Here is a 12,105-nt window from a genome sequence, read left to right as displayed (position 1 = left end):
ATCCCACCCGCAGTAAGTCTGCACCCACAAGATTGGATTAAAAGAGCATGGTTTTTCTGGGGTACATAACACTTTCAAACTGGGTATAGAGGATACAAGTGTGTTTTGTATGTCTTATGAAGTATGCAGTTACTCAGAATTCTTCAGAATCCTGCAAGCCCAGCATGGCTTGTGCCTGGGTGGAGGCTTTCAAAAGTGGTAGTGGCAGTAATGGGAACTAGGAATTTACACACACCGCGCACAGTTGCTGAGCTGAAAAGGAAGAGAGAATCCCCTGTAAAACCTGGATTCTGTCTTTGAAGTACATCCTAGTCATAATCTCTTCCTGTTGTCTTTTTGTTTTATTCTTTATGCTATTAATATAGAATATTAATGTTTATATTACATTGATTTTCTGATGTTAAATCTTACATTGCTGGCATTAATCCTATTTAGTCATGGTGTGTACTCCTTTTTATATGTTGCTGGATTCGGTTTGCTGGTATTGAGGATTTTTGCATCTAAATTCATGAAGGGGTATCAGTCAATGTGTTTTTTTTTTTTTTAAATCTTCATTTTATTGAGATATATTCACATACCACGCAGTCATACAAAACAAATCGTACATTCAATTGTTCACAGTACCATTACATAGTTGTACATTCATCACCTAAATCAATCCCTGACACCTTCATTAGTCAATGTGGTTTTCATTCTTGTGATGTCTGTCTGCTTTTAGTTAACAGGGTAATGCTGACTTCATAGATTAAGTGAGGAACGGTTCTCTCCTAATTTTTGAAAAAGTTTATGAAGGATTGGTGTTAATTCTTTAAATGTTTGGTAGGATTCTTCACTGAAGGCATCTAGCTTGCATTTTTTCTTTGTGAGAAGTTTTTTGATTAATAATTCAGTGTCTATATGTTATAGATCTATACAGATGTTTGATTTTTTCTTGGGTCAGTTTTGGTAGTATCTGTCTTTAGAAATTTGTTCATCTAGGCTACCTAATTTGTTGGCATACAATTATTCATAGTATTTCCTTATAATCCTTTATGTTTCTGAAGTTTAATAGTGATGTTCCTTCTCAGATTCCTGATTTTAGTAAATTTTCTTTACTAACAGATTTATTGTGATTTGCATACCATAAAATTCACCTTTTTAAAGTATGTAGTTCAGTAGTTTCTAGTATATTCAGAGTTGTGCAACCACCATCACAATTTAATTTTAGAGTATTTACATCAGCCCAAAATGAACCCTACACTCATTGGCAGGATCTCTCAATTCGTCTCTCCCCTTCTTATCCCTTGGAAACCACTGTATAATCAAATTAATATCTCTATGGCTTTGCCTATTCTGGACATTACGTTTCGTATAATTTGGTCAGCAGTTTCTTTTATTTCCATAAGATCATCTATTTTTTTATTTACTCTTGCAGTTTCTTCTTTATGCTCTTCTAGGGTCTTCTTCATGTCCTTTATATCCTTGTGCCATGCTCTTCTTCATGTCCTTTATATCCTGTGCCATGCTCTCATTTGTCTTTAGTTCTTTGATTAATTGCTTCAAGTACTGTGTCTTTTCTGATCTTTTGATTTGGGTATTTGGGTTTGGGTTATCCATATCGTCTGTTTTTTTCATATGCTTTAAAATTTTCTGTTGTTTTTGGGCTCTTGGCATTTGCTTTACTTGATAGGATTCTTTTAGGATATGAAGGATTATTCAGACACCAATCTCTAATTTGTCAGATCTACAGCTTGGTGGCATACAGTTTCTCTAACTTACCAGCAGATGGCATCCGTGAGTCACCTATTCCCCTCAAGTCAGTTCTCCCCAACTTTTTGTGGTGTGTGGGGATCTGGTTCTTGTGGGGTCCAATTAGTGCACCAAGTTTGGGTGTGTTGTTTATGCTGTCCGTCCTGAATGTGGGGCATGTGCCTGAGCAGTTAGGGAGGCAGGGCAGCTTTAATAATCAAACTTCCCAGGTGTTCTGGAGATTTAAGGCTGTTGCAAGAGTCTAAACCTTCATTTCGGTCTCGCCACAGATTGTCTCTGCCGCTGACCCAGAAGTCCTTGGTATTGGTGTAGGGTCCCTGGGATTTCTGGGTGGATTCTTCTTCCCAGCCGTACTCTTGTAGGGCCTTTGCTGAGGGAAGGCTGTGCTTTATCACAAGTATGCGCCATCCCTCAAAGGAAGCCCTGGGCCGCCGGGTTGTGCAGGGGCATTCCCAGACTGCTGTAAAGATGGCTGAATGGGGCATGTTAATTTCCCCCTTTTCACACAGCTCGGCCTTCCCAGCTCCAGGACAATTAGCTGTGGGTGCAGAAAAGGTTATTGTCCATGCCCAATATTGTGGTGTGTGCGCGGTGTTGCCGGAAACACTTCCCGTCACGCTGGGTCCCTTGGCGTGGCTCTGGGCTGTAGCTCCGGCCCTGGGCAGGAGTGTTCCTAGCCCACCGGGAAGATGGCTGCAAGGGGCATGGTTTTCTTCCCCTTTTGGCTCCCCGCTGCCCTCCTTGCTCTGAGACAACTAGCAGTGGGTGATGAAAGGCTGTCTTCCACGCCAGATATTGAGGCATTTGCACAGCCCTTTCCTGCTGCACTTCACTGTGTGGTTCTCGCTGCTGTATCTGCAGCCACTTTTGGGTTTTTTTTTAAAAAAGAACTAGACTGCCTCCAAACACCAACCCCCGGTTTCCCCACACCACAGTGTGGCTGCCAGACAGTCAGCAGGCTCACTCACTCGTTTCAGAACGCAGACTCCCGGTTTCACCAAGTGCACAGTCCCTGTGGATTTAGCATACTTACTGGTGTTCTGGGTCACTTTCTGGCCTCTAGCTAGTATTTTTCACGGAGGTGTTTTTTTTGCCCCGTCTCTTCTAGCCGCCATCTTAGGTTCTCCCTGGACATTTCATATAAATGGAATTATTTAATATGTGGCCTTTCGTGACTGGCGTCTACCACTTTGTATCAAGATTTATCTATGTGGTAGTGTGTATTAGTACTTCACTCACTTGTATAGATATACTACATTTTATTTATCCATTCATCAGTTGATGAAAATTTAAGTTGTTTCCATTTTCCATTTCTTGACTATTATGAGTAATTCTGCTGTAAACAATTGTGTATTTATTTTGTGTGGACATATGTTTTCAGTATATACCTAGGAGTAGAATTGCTGAGTCATAATGGTAACTCTGTTTCACATTTGAGGAACTGCCAGACTCGTTTCCAAAGTAGCTGAACCTCTTCATATTCCTATTAACAATGTAGGTTTCAATTTCCTCACATCCATGCCAACACTTGTTATTGTTTGTCTTTTGGATTTTAGCCCTTTTTGGGGGTGTGAAGTGGTGTCTCATTGTGGGTTTTGGTTTTCATTTCCACAATGACTAATTATGTCATCTTTTTACATGCTTATTGTCATTTAATATATCTTAGGAAAAATGTCTATTCAAGTCCTTTGCCCTTTTTAAAATTGGGTTGTCTTTTTATTGTTGAGCTGTAAGAGTTCACCTATTTCTTCTTTTGTTGCTTTGCTTTTGGTGTCTAGGAAAGTATTACCTAATCCAAGATTACAGAGATTTATGCCTTTATAAATTTAGAGATTTATAGTTTTATCTTATTCATTTAGGTCTTTGACTTATTTGAGGTCATTTTTGTATCAGGTATGACGTACGGTTCCAACTTTTCTTTCTTTTCATTCTTTTGTATGTGGGTATCCAGTTCTGTCATCACTATTTGCTGAAAGCTATTCTTTCCCCTTCAGTGGTGTTGTCAAAACCAATTTAACATAAATGCTAGGGTTTATTCCTGGACTCTTAATTCTGTTCCACTGATCTGTATGTCTAATCTTACACCATTTTACAGTGTCTTGTACATTTGCAATCAACTTTTGTAGTATGTTTTGTGGTTTTGTAATAGTTTTGCAATTAGCTTTTTCTTTTTTCATGATTGTTTTGGCTATTCTGGGTCCCTTGATTTTTGACATGAATGTTAGAATCAGCTTGTCAATTTCTGCAAAGATACCAACTGAGATTTTGATAGGGTTTGTGTTGAATCTGTAGATTGGTTTGGGGAGTATTGCTGTCTTAATGCTGTATTCTTCCTATCCATGAACATGGAAGATCTTTAATTTAGTTGGGTCTTCTTTAATTTCTTTCAATGATGTTTTGTAGTTTCCAGTGTAGAAGTCTTCCACTTGTTTTAAGTGTATTCCTAAGTATTTGATGCTATTGTATGTGAAATTTTCTTAATTATGTTTTCAGATTGTTCATTGCAAGCATATAGAAGTACAGTTGATTTTTGTATATTGATCTTGTATCCTGCAATCTTGCTAAACACGTTACTAGTTCTAATAGTTTATTTTTTTTTATTTTGGTAAAAGCTTTTTTGAGAAATAATTCACATACCATACAATTCACCTATTTAAGCATAAAATTCATTGATTATTAATATATTCACAAAGTTGTACAATAATCACCACATCTAATTCTAGAACATTTTCACCATCCCAAAAAGTAACAACATACCCATTAGCAGCCATTCCTCATTTGCCTTTGGCAGTCACTGTAATCAACTTTATGTCTCTATGGCTTTGCCTATTCTTGACATTTTGTATAAGTGGAATCATATACTATGGGTCTTTTATGACTGGCTTCTTTCACATAGCAAAATGTTTTCATGGTTCTTCCATTCTACTTCCATACTACTTCAGCCTTTTTCATTGCTGAATAATATTGCATTATATGGATATACCACACTTTGTTTATCTATTCATTCGTTGATACTAGAGTTATTTCCACCTTTGGGATATTATGAAAAATGCTGCTTTGAACATTCATGTACTTGTTTTTTGTGTAGGCATATGTTTTCATGGTGGTTCTTTTCATGTTCTCTTGGGTGTATACTTTGGAGTAGAATTGCTGGGTCACCTTGTAACTCTGTTTAAGGTTTTGAGGAACTGCCAGACTGTTTTCCAAAATGGTTGCGCCATTTGACAATTCCACCACCAGTGTATGAGGGGTCTCCAAATCTTTGTCAACACCTGATTTTATCTTACTTTTTGATTAAAGCCATCCTGTTGAGTAAGAAGTTGTATCTCTTTGTGGTTTTGATTTGCATTTCTGTGATGATCAAAGATGTTAATCTTTTCATGTACCTGTTGCCTATTTTTTTATCTCTTTGGAGAAATGTCTATCAGATTCTTTGCCTATTTTTAAATTGGGTTATTTGTCTGTTTATTATTGAGTTGAAAGAGTTCTTTACATATTTTAGATACAAGTCATTTATCAGATGTGTAAATATTTTCTCCCATTATGTGGGTAATATTTTCACTTTCTTGATGGTTCCTTTGAAGCAAAGAAATTTTTTATTGTGATCAAGTATAATTTATCTATTTTTTTCTTTTGCTTGTGCTTTTGGTGTCATATCTAAGAATCCTTGGCCAATCCAACCAAGGTCATGAAGATTTCTCTGTTTTCTTCTCAGAATTTTTATAGTTTTTGTTCTTACATTTAGGTCTATCATCCATTCTGTTTAGTTTTTGTATATGGTGTGAGCGAAGGTTCTAACTTCATTCTTTTGTATGTGGCTATCCAGTTGTCCCAGCACCATTTGTTGAAAAGACTATTCTTTCCCCCATTAAATGATCTTGGTATCCATGTCAAAAATAAGTTGACCACTCACATCAAGTACAAATCAACTAAAAAAATGGATCAAGGACCTAAAATAAGCACTAAAGCTATAAAACTCTTAGGAGATAACATAGGGGCAAATTTTCATAACCTGGGATTCGGCATTGGGTTCTTAGATAGAAGCACAAGCAACAAAAGAAACAATAGATAAATTTGATTTCATCAAAATTAAAAACTTTTGTGCATTAAAGGAAATTATCAGGAAAGTGAGAAGACAATGTACAGAATGGGAGAAAATAGTTTCAAACCATATATCAGATAAGTTTTTAATATCCAGAATATATGAAGAACTCTTACAATGCAACAATAAAAAGATAAATAACCTAATTAAAACATGGGCAAATGACTTGAATAGATATTTCTCCAAAAAAGATATGCAAATGGCCAATCAACACATCAAAAGATACTCAACATCATTAGCCATTGGAAAATGCAAATTAAAACCCCAATGAAATATCATTTCATACACACAAGATTGGCTGTTATTTAAAAAATTGAAAATAACACAGAGAGGATGCAAAGAAATTGGAACTCTAGTGCATTATTGGTGGGAATGTGAAATGGTACGGCCACCGTCGAAAGCAATATGGCAGTTCTTCAAAAAGAATTACCACATGACCAGTAATTCCACTTCTCGGTATATTCTCAAAGACAGTAAAAACAGGATCTCAAACTGATACATAGGCGCCAATGTTTATAGCAGCATTATTCACAGTAGCCAAAGAGTGAAAACAACCCAAATGTTCATCCACAAATGAATGGATAAATGAAATGTGGTATGTATACACAATAGAATATTATTCAGCTATTAGAGAGAATGAAGTTATGAGACATGTTGCAACATGGAAGAACCTTGAAAACATGCTCAGTGAAATAAGCAAGACACTTAGGGATAAAAATTCTATGATATAATTTATAAAAGATGACCAGAAATAGCAAATTTATATAGTTAGAAAGCAGAGTAGAGGTTAACAAGAAGGATAGGGAGAGGAGGGAAGGGACAATTGTTTGTAAAAAAAAATTTTTTTTTTAATTTAAAAACTAAGAGAAAAAAAGAATTGGGGAGGGGGGGAGAAATGTCATGATCTGGCAAAAAAAGGAAAAAAAAAAACAAAAACAAAACAGCAACAATTGACCATAAATGTGTGTAAGTTTATTTCTGGACTCAATCTATTCCATTGATCTATATGTCTATCCTTGTTCCGGTACCAGTGTCCTAATTACCATTGCTTTGAACTAAGGTTTTTTTTTTTTAAATTACAGAATTTTAGAGTTTATAGAACAATCATGCATAAAATACAGGATTCCCATATACTACCCTATTATTAACAATGTACATTAGTATGATAACATTTGTTAAAATTGATGAAAGTCCATGGTTTAACCTAGGATTCAGTTTGTGTTTTGCCATTCCATGGATTTTTTTTTTTTAACAAATTTTATAAAATGTACCTTATATACAACCTAACATTTCCCTATTTTTAACTACATTCAAATATATAATTTGGTGCTGTTAATTACGTTTAAATGGTGTTACCATCATCACCATCCATTACCGAACATTGCCATCATTCCAAATAGGAACTCTGTACATTTTAAGCCTTAACTCCCTATTCCCTATCCTCACCCATCCACTGGTAACCTGTATTCTAGATTCTGACTCTATGGTTTGCTTATTCTAATTATTTCATATCAGTGAGATCATGAAATATTATACTTTTGTCTCCAGCTTATTTCACTCAACATAATGTCTTCAATGTTCATCCATATTGTTGCATGTATCAGAACTTCATTGCTTTTTACGGCTGATTAATAATCTCTTGTGTGTATATATACCACATTTTGTTTATACGTTAATCAATTGATGGATATTTGGGTTGCTTCCATCATTTGGCAGTTGTGAATAATGCTGCTGTGAACATTGGTGTGCAAATATCTTAAGCCCCTGCATTCAATTCTTTTGGGTATATACCTAGAAGTGGGATTGTTGGGTCACATGGTAATTCTGTCCTTAACTTTATGAAAAAATGCAAAACCATCTTCCACAGCAGCTATACCATTTCACATTCCCACCAGCAATGGATGAGTGTTCCTGTTTCTCTACATCCTCCTCAACACTTGTAATTTTCCATTTTTAAATAGTAACCATTATAGTGGGTGTGAAATGGCTTCTCATTGTGGTTTTGATTTGCATTGGCTAATGATATTGATCATCTTTTCATGTGCTTTTTGGCCACTTTTATAGTTTCTTTGGAGAAATATTTGTTCAAATCTTTTGCACATTTTTAAATTAGATTGTTTGTCTTTTTGTTGTTGAGGTGAAGGATTTGTTTATATATTCTGGATATTAAACCCTTAGTGGATGGCAGTTTCCAATATTTTCTCCCATTCTATAGGTTGTCATTGAAATGCGAAAGTTTTTTATTTTGATGAGGTCTTACTTATCTATTCCTTCTTTTGTTGCTTGTGCTTTTGGTGTAAAGTCTAAGAAATCATTGCTTAATACAAAGTCCTGAAGATGCACCTCTATGTTTTCTTCTAAGAGTTTGATAGTTCTGGCACTTATATTTAGTTTTTTTTTTAACCATTTTGAGTTGATTTTTGTATATGGTTCATTCTTTTGCAAACGGAGATCCAGTCTTTCCGGTACCATTTGTTGAAGAGACTATTCTTTCCCAATTGAGTGAACTTGTTACCCTGGTCAAAAAAAAAAATGTTGGCCATAGATGTGAGGGTTGATTTCTGAGCCCTCAGTTTGATTCTGTTGGTCTGTATGTCTGTCTTTGTGCCAGTTCCATGTTGTTTTGATTACTGTGGCTTTGTTAAGTTTTAAGAAAGTATGAATCCTCCAACTTTGATCTGCTTTTGCAAGATGGCTTTGGTTATTTGGGGCCCCTTACTTACCCTTCCATATAAATTTAATGAGTGGCTTTTTCATTTCTGCTAGAAGGTTGTTGGAATTTTTATTGGGATTGTATTGAATCTCTAAATTGCTTTGGGTAGAATTGACATCTTAACAATAGTTAGTCTTCCAATCCATGAAGATGGATTGTCCTCTCATTTGTTTAGGTCTTGCTTGATTTCTTTTGGCAATGCTTTCTTTGTACAAGCATTTTAGGTCCTTGGTTAGATTTATTGCCAGATATTTGATTCTTTTAGTTGTTATTGTAAATGGATTTTTTTTCTTGATTTCTCTTTCTGATTGTATGCTGCTAGTGCATAGAAATACTATTGATTTTTTGGTGTTGCTCTTGTACTCTGCCACTTTGCTGGATTTATTTATTAGTTTTAGGATCTTTGTTGTGGATTTTTTTCAGGATTTTCTGTATATAGGATCATGTTATCTGCAAATAGGGTAAGTTTCACCTCTTCCTTTCCAAATTGGTGTAGTAAGTTCTGATATCTTTATAAAACCTCCTGCTTTATCTCTAGTAACAATTCTTGTATTAAAGTCTATTTTGTGTGATATTAGTATAGCCACTTCAGCTCTTTTGGTTATTTTCCTGCTGTATCTGTTTCCGTCCTTTTACTTTCAACCTGTTTGTGCCTTTGAGTCCAAATGATGTCTCTTATAGACAGCACATAGATAAACCATGCTTCTGTTCCATTCTGCCTTCCTTTTATATAGTTCATTGATATTTAATATAATTACCAACAGTGTTGGATTTTAAACTGCCACATTTTGCTCTTTGTTTTCTATTTGCCTTATGTCTTCTTTTGTTCCTTTATTTTTTCATTACTCTCTTCTTTGTTGGTAGATAGATATTTTCTAGTTTACCATTTAATCCCTTTATTTTTCTTTTTTACTACATATATTAGTTATTTTCTTAAAGGATGCTCGAGGGATTGCAATTAACATCTTACCAACTTAATTTAAATTACATACAAAATCTTTGCTCCAGTATAGTTATGTTTCCTTCCCTGAATTTTATGCTGTTATTGGCATCCAAATTACATCTTCATATATTATGAACCTGTGAGCACAGTTTTTTTTTTTTTTAATTCAGTTATATTGAAATATATTTACATACCATACAGTCATCCATGGTATACAATCAACTGTTCACAGTATGATCATATAGTTATGCATTCATCACCACAATCTATTTCTGAACATTTTCCTTATATCAGAAAGAATCAGAATAAGAATAAAAAATAAAAGTAAAAAAAGAACACCCAAACCATCCCCCCCATCCCACCCTATTTGTCATTTAGTTTTTGTCCCCACTTTTCTACCCATCCATCCACACATTAGACAAAGGGAATGTGATCCACAAGGCCTTCACAATCACACTGTCACCCCTTGTAATCTACATTATTACACAGTCGTCTTCTGGAGTCCAGACTACTGGGTTGGAGTTTGGTAGTTTCAGGTATTTACTTCTAGCTATTCCATTACATTAAAACCTAAGAGGTGTTACCTTTATAGTGCATATAAATGTCCACCAGAGTGATGTGAGCACAGTTTATAAATATTGCTGTATGCAGTTGTCTTTTAAATCAGATAGGAGAAGAAAAGAGTTAAAAACAAAAGTGCATTTATATTCTCTTATATTTATGTTTGTAATTATGTGGTAATATTTACTAGAGCCTTTTGCTGCTCTAAAAATTCTCTATTTGGCTTTCAACAGTTTGTGTGTCTAGCTATGGATCTCTTTGAGTTTATCTGACTTGGGGTTCCTTGAGCTTCCTTTGTGTGGAGATTAATGCTTTTCATAAAATTTGGAAAGTTTTTGGCTATTATTTCTTCAAATGATCTATTTTTCTCCTCTCTTTCTGGGACTCCTATTATGCATACATTGATATATTTGATAATGACCCATGGTTGTCTGAGATTCTGTTCATTTTTCTTTATTTTTTCTTTCTGTTCCTCAGACTAGATAATCTTAGCTGATTTACCTTCACGTTCACTGATTCATTTTTCTGCCAGTTCAAATCTGCTGTTGAGCCTTTGTATTGAATTTTCCATTCCATTTATTATTCTTTTCAACTCCAGAATTTGTTGGGTTCTTTTTTATAATTTTTCTCTATATTGATATTCTCTATTTGGTGAGATAATTGTTTTCGTACTTTAATTTACTTTGAACGTGGTTTCTTTTAGTTCTTTGGACATATTTATAATACCTGATTTAAAGTCCTTGTCAAGTTCAGTGTCTGGGGTTCATCAGGGACAGTTTCTGTTGACTGCATTTTTTCTGTGTATTGGCTATATTATTTCTTGGTGTGTCTTACAATTGTTTAAAACTGGACATATTAAGTAGTATGATGTGGCAACTCCAGAAACCAGTACTCCCTCCCCAGGGTTTGTTGTTGCTCTTGTTTGTTGTTGTTATTGTTGCTGTTTGTTTGTTTACTGAGTTTCCTGAACTCATAGAAAGTCTGAATTATTTCTTGTGAGCAGCCACTAAAGTCTCCAGCTTTTGCCTAGAACATTCATTTAGTTTTGTGAACAGTTATTGTTTGCACAGAGATTTTCTAAAATGCCTTGAATTTTAAGTCTCCTAGCTTTTGTCCAGAGACTTTGTGTATATATATGTTGGGGCATGTTTTCTACATTGTAGCAGGCTATTTACAAATCTGCCTTTGCCTTCATTTCCTGAATGTACAGAAACTTAAGGTCAGCCAGGGCTGAGAAATTAGGGCTGCCTCATGTCTTTTCTGGACATGCACACAGTGCTGCACATGCATGGGTCCTTCTAAATCCCTAAAATATTAGAGCTTTCCAACGCCCTCTGTGGACACCTCATTCTCCAATTCTTCCATTTATGTATATTTTTTCCAACTCTTATTATTCTCAACTGTTATGATGGCCTCAGGTAGCTGTGATATTAAAGAATTTCTGTGTGTTGTTTTTGATAAACATCCTAGGGATAGGGCTCTTTGCACACAAATATCTCTGAATTAGGTCAAATAAAGACAAGTCCCAAGAATGAAACTTTTCAAGGAGCTGCCAGACAGGTCAAATACTGGCAATTCTCTGAGAATGGGATGTCTGGGGAGTTCCAAACCCATTCTGCCTTCTCTACCAATTGCCAGGTTGCTGGTTTTCATAGCTGCTGTAGTTGCCAGGCTGTTGGTTTGATAGGCTACTTATGGTGGAGTTGGGGAGGGGGGGATGATAATAGGGTAAGTTAAAATACCATGGAGCATGCTGTTCTCATTGAGATTTAGCCGTTTTTCTTCAATACACTCTTTGGATTGTTGCAAGCCTTTACTCATTTCCAGAGTTTTGAAACAGTTGTCTCTCACAGTTTCTGCTGGTGCTCTATTTTGGAGGTGTGGATTTTTTTAGGTCCAACTGTGTCATTCTGCAGGGTTGATTTCCTCTCTTCTTCTTATTGTCTTGGCCTCCTATTTTTCTTTTGCTTACTATGAGACAGTGACAGAACAAGATAATCCCAATCATGGTCAACTGATTATCACTGTACTTCCATC

General features: G+C 35.5%; 1 protein-coding gene across 1 annotated transcript in view; it reads left to right on the top strand.

The window, feature by feature from the left end:
* The window catches only part of LOC119534366 (lanosterol 14-alpha demethylase), a 38,356-nt gene that overhangs the window by 19,527 nt on the left and 6,724 nt on the right, over positions 1–12,105 (top strand). The gene's annotated exons all lie outside the window — the stretch shown is intronic.

Source organism: Choloepus didactylus, chromosome 5 (assembly GCF_015220235.1).
Source record: "Choloepus didactylus isolate mChoDid1 chromosome 5, mChoDid1.pri, whole genome shotgun sequence".
Lineage (NCBI taxonomy): Eukaryota > Metazoa > Chordata > Mammalia > Pilosa > Megalonychidae > Choloepus > Choloepus didactylus.
The sequence above is the reverse complement of the archived record's forward strand: the minus strand, read 5'-3'. Positions and strand labels throughout refer to the sequence as shown.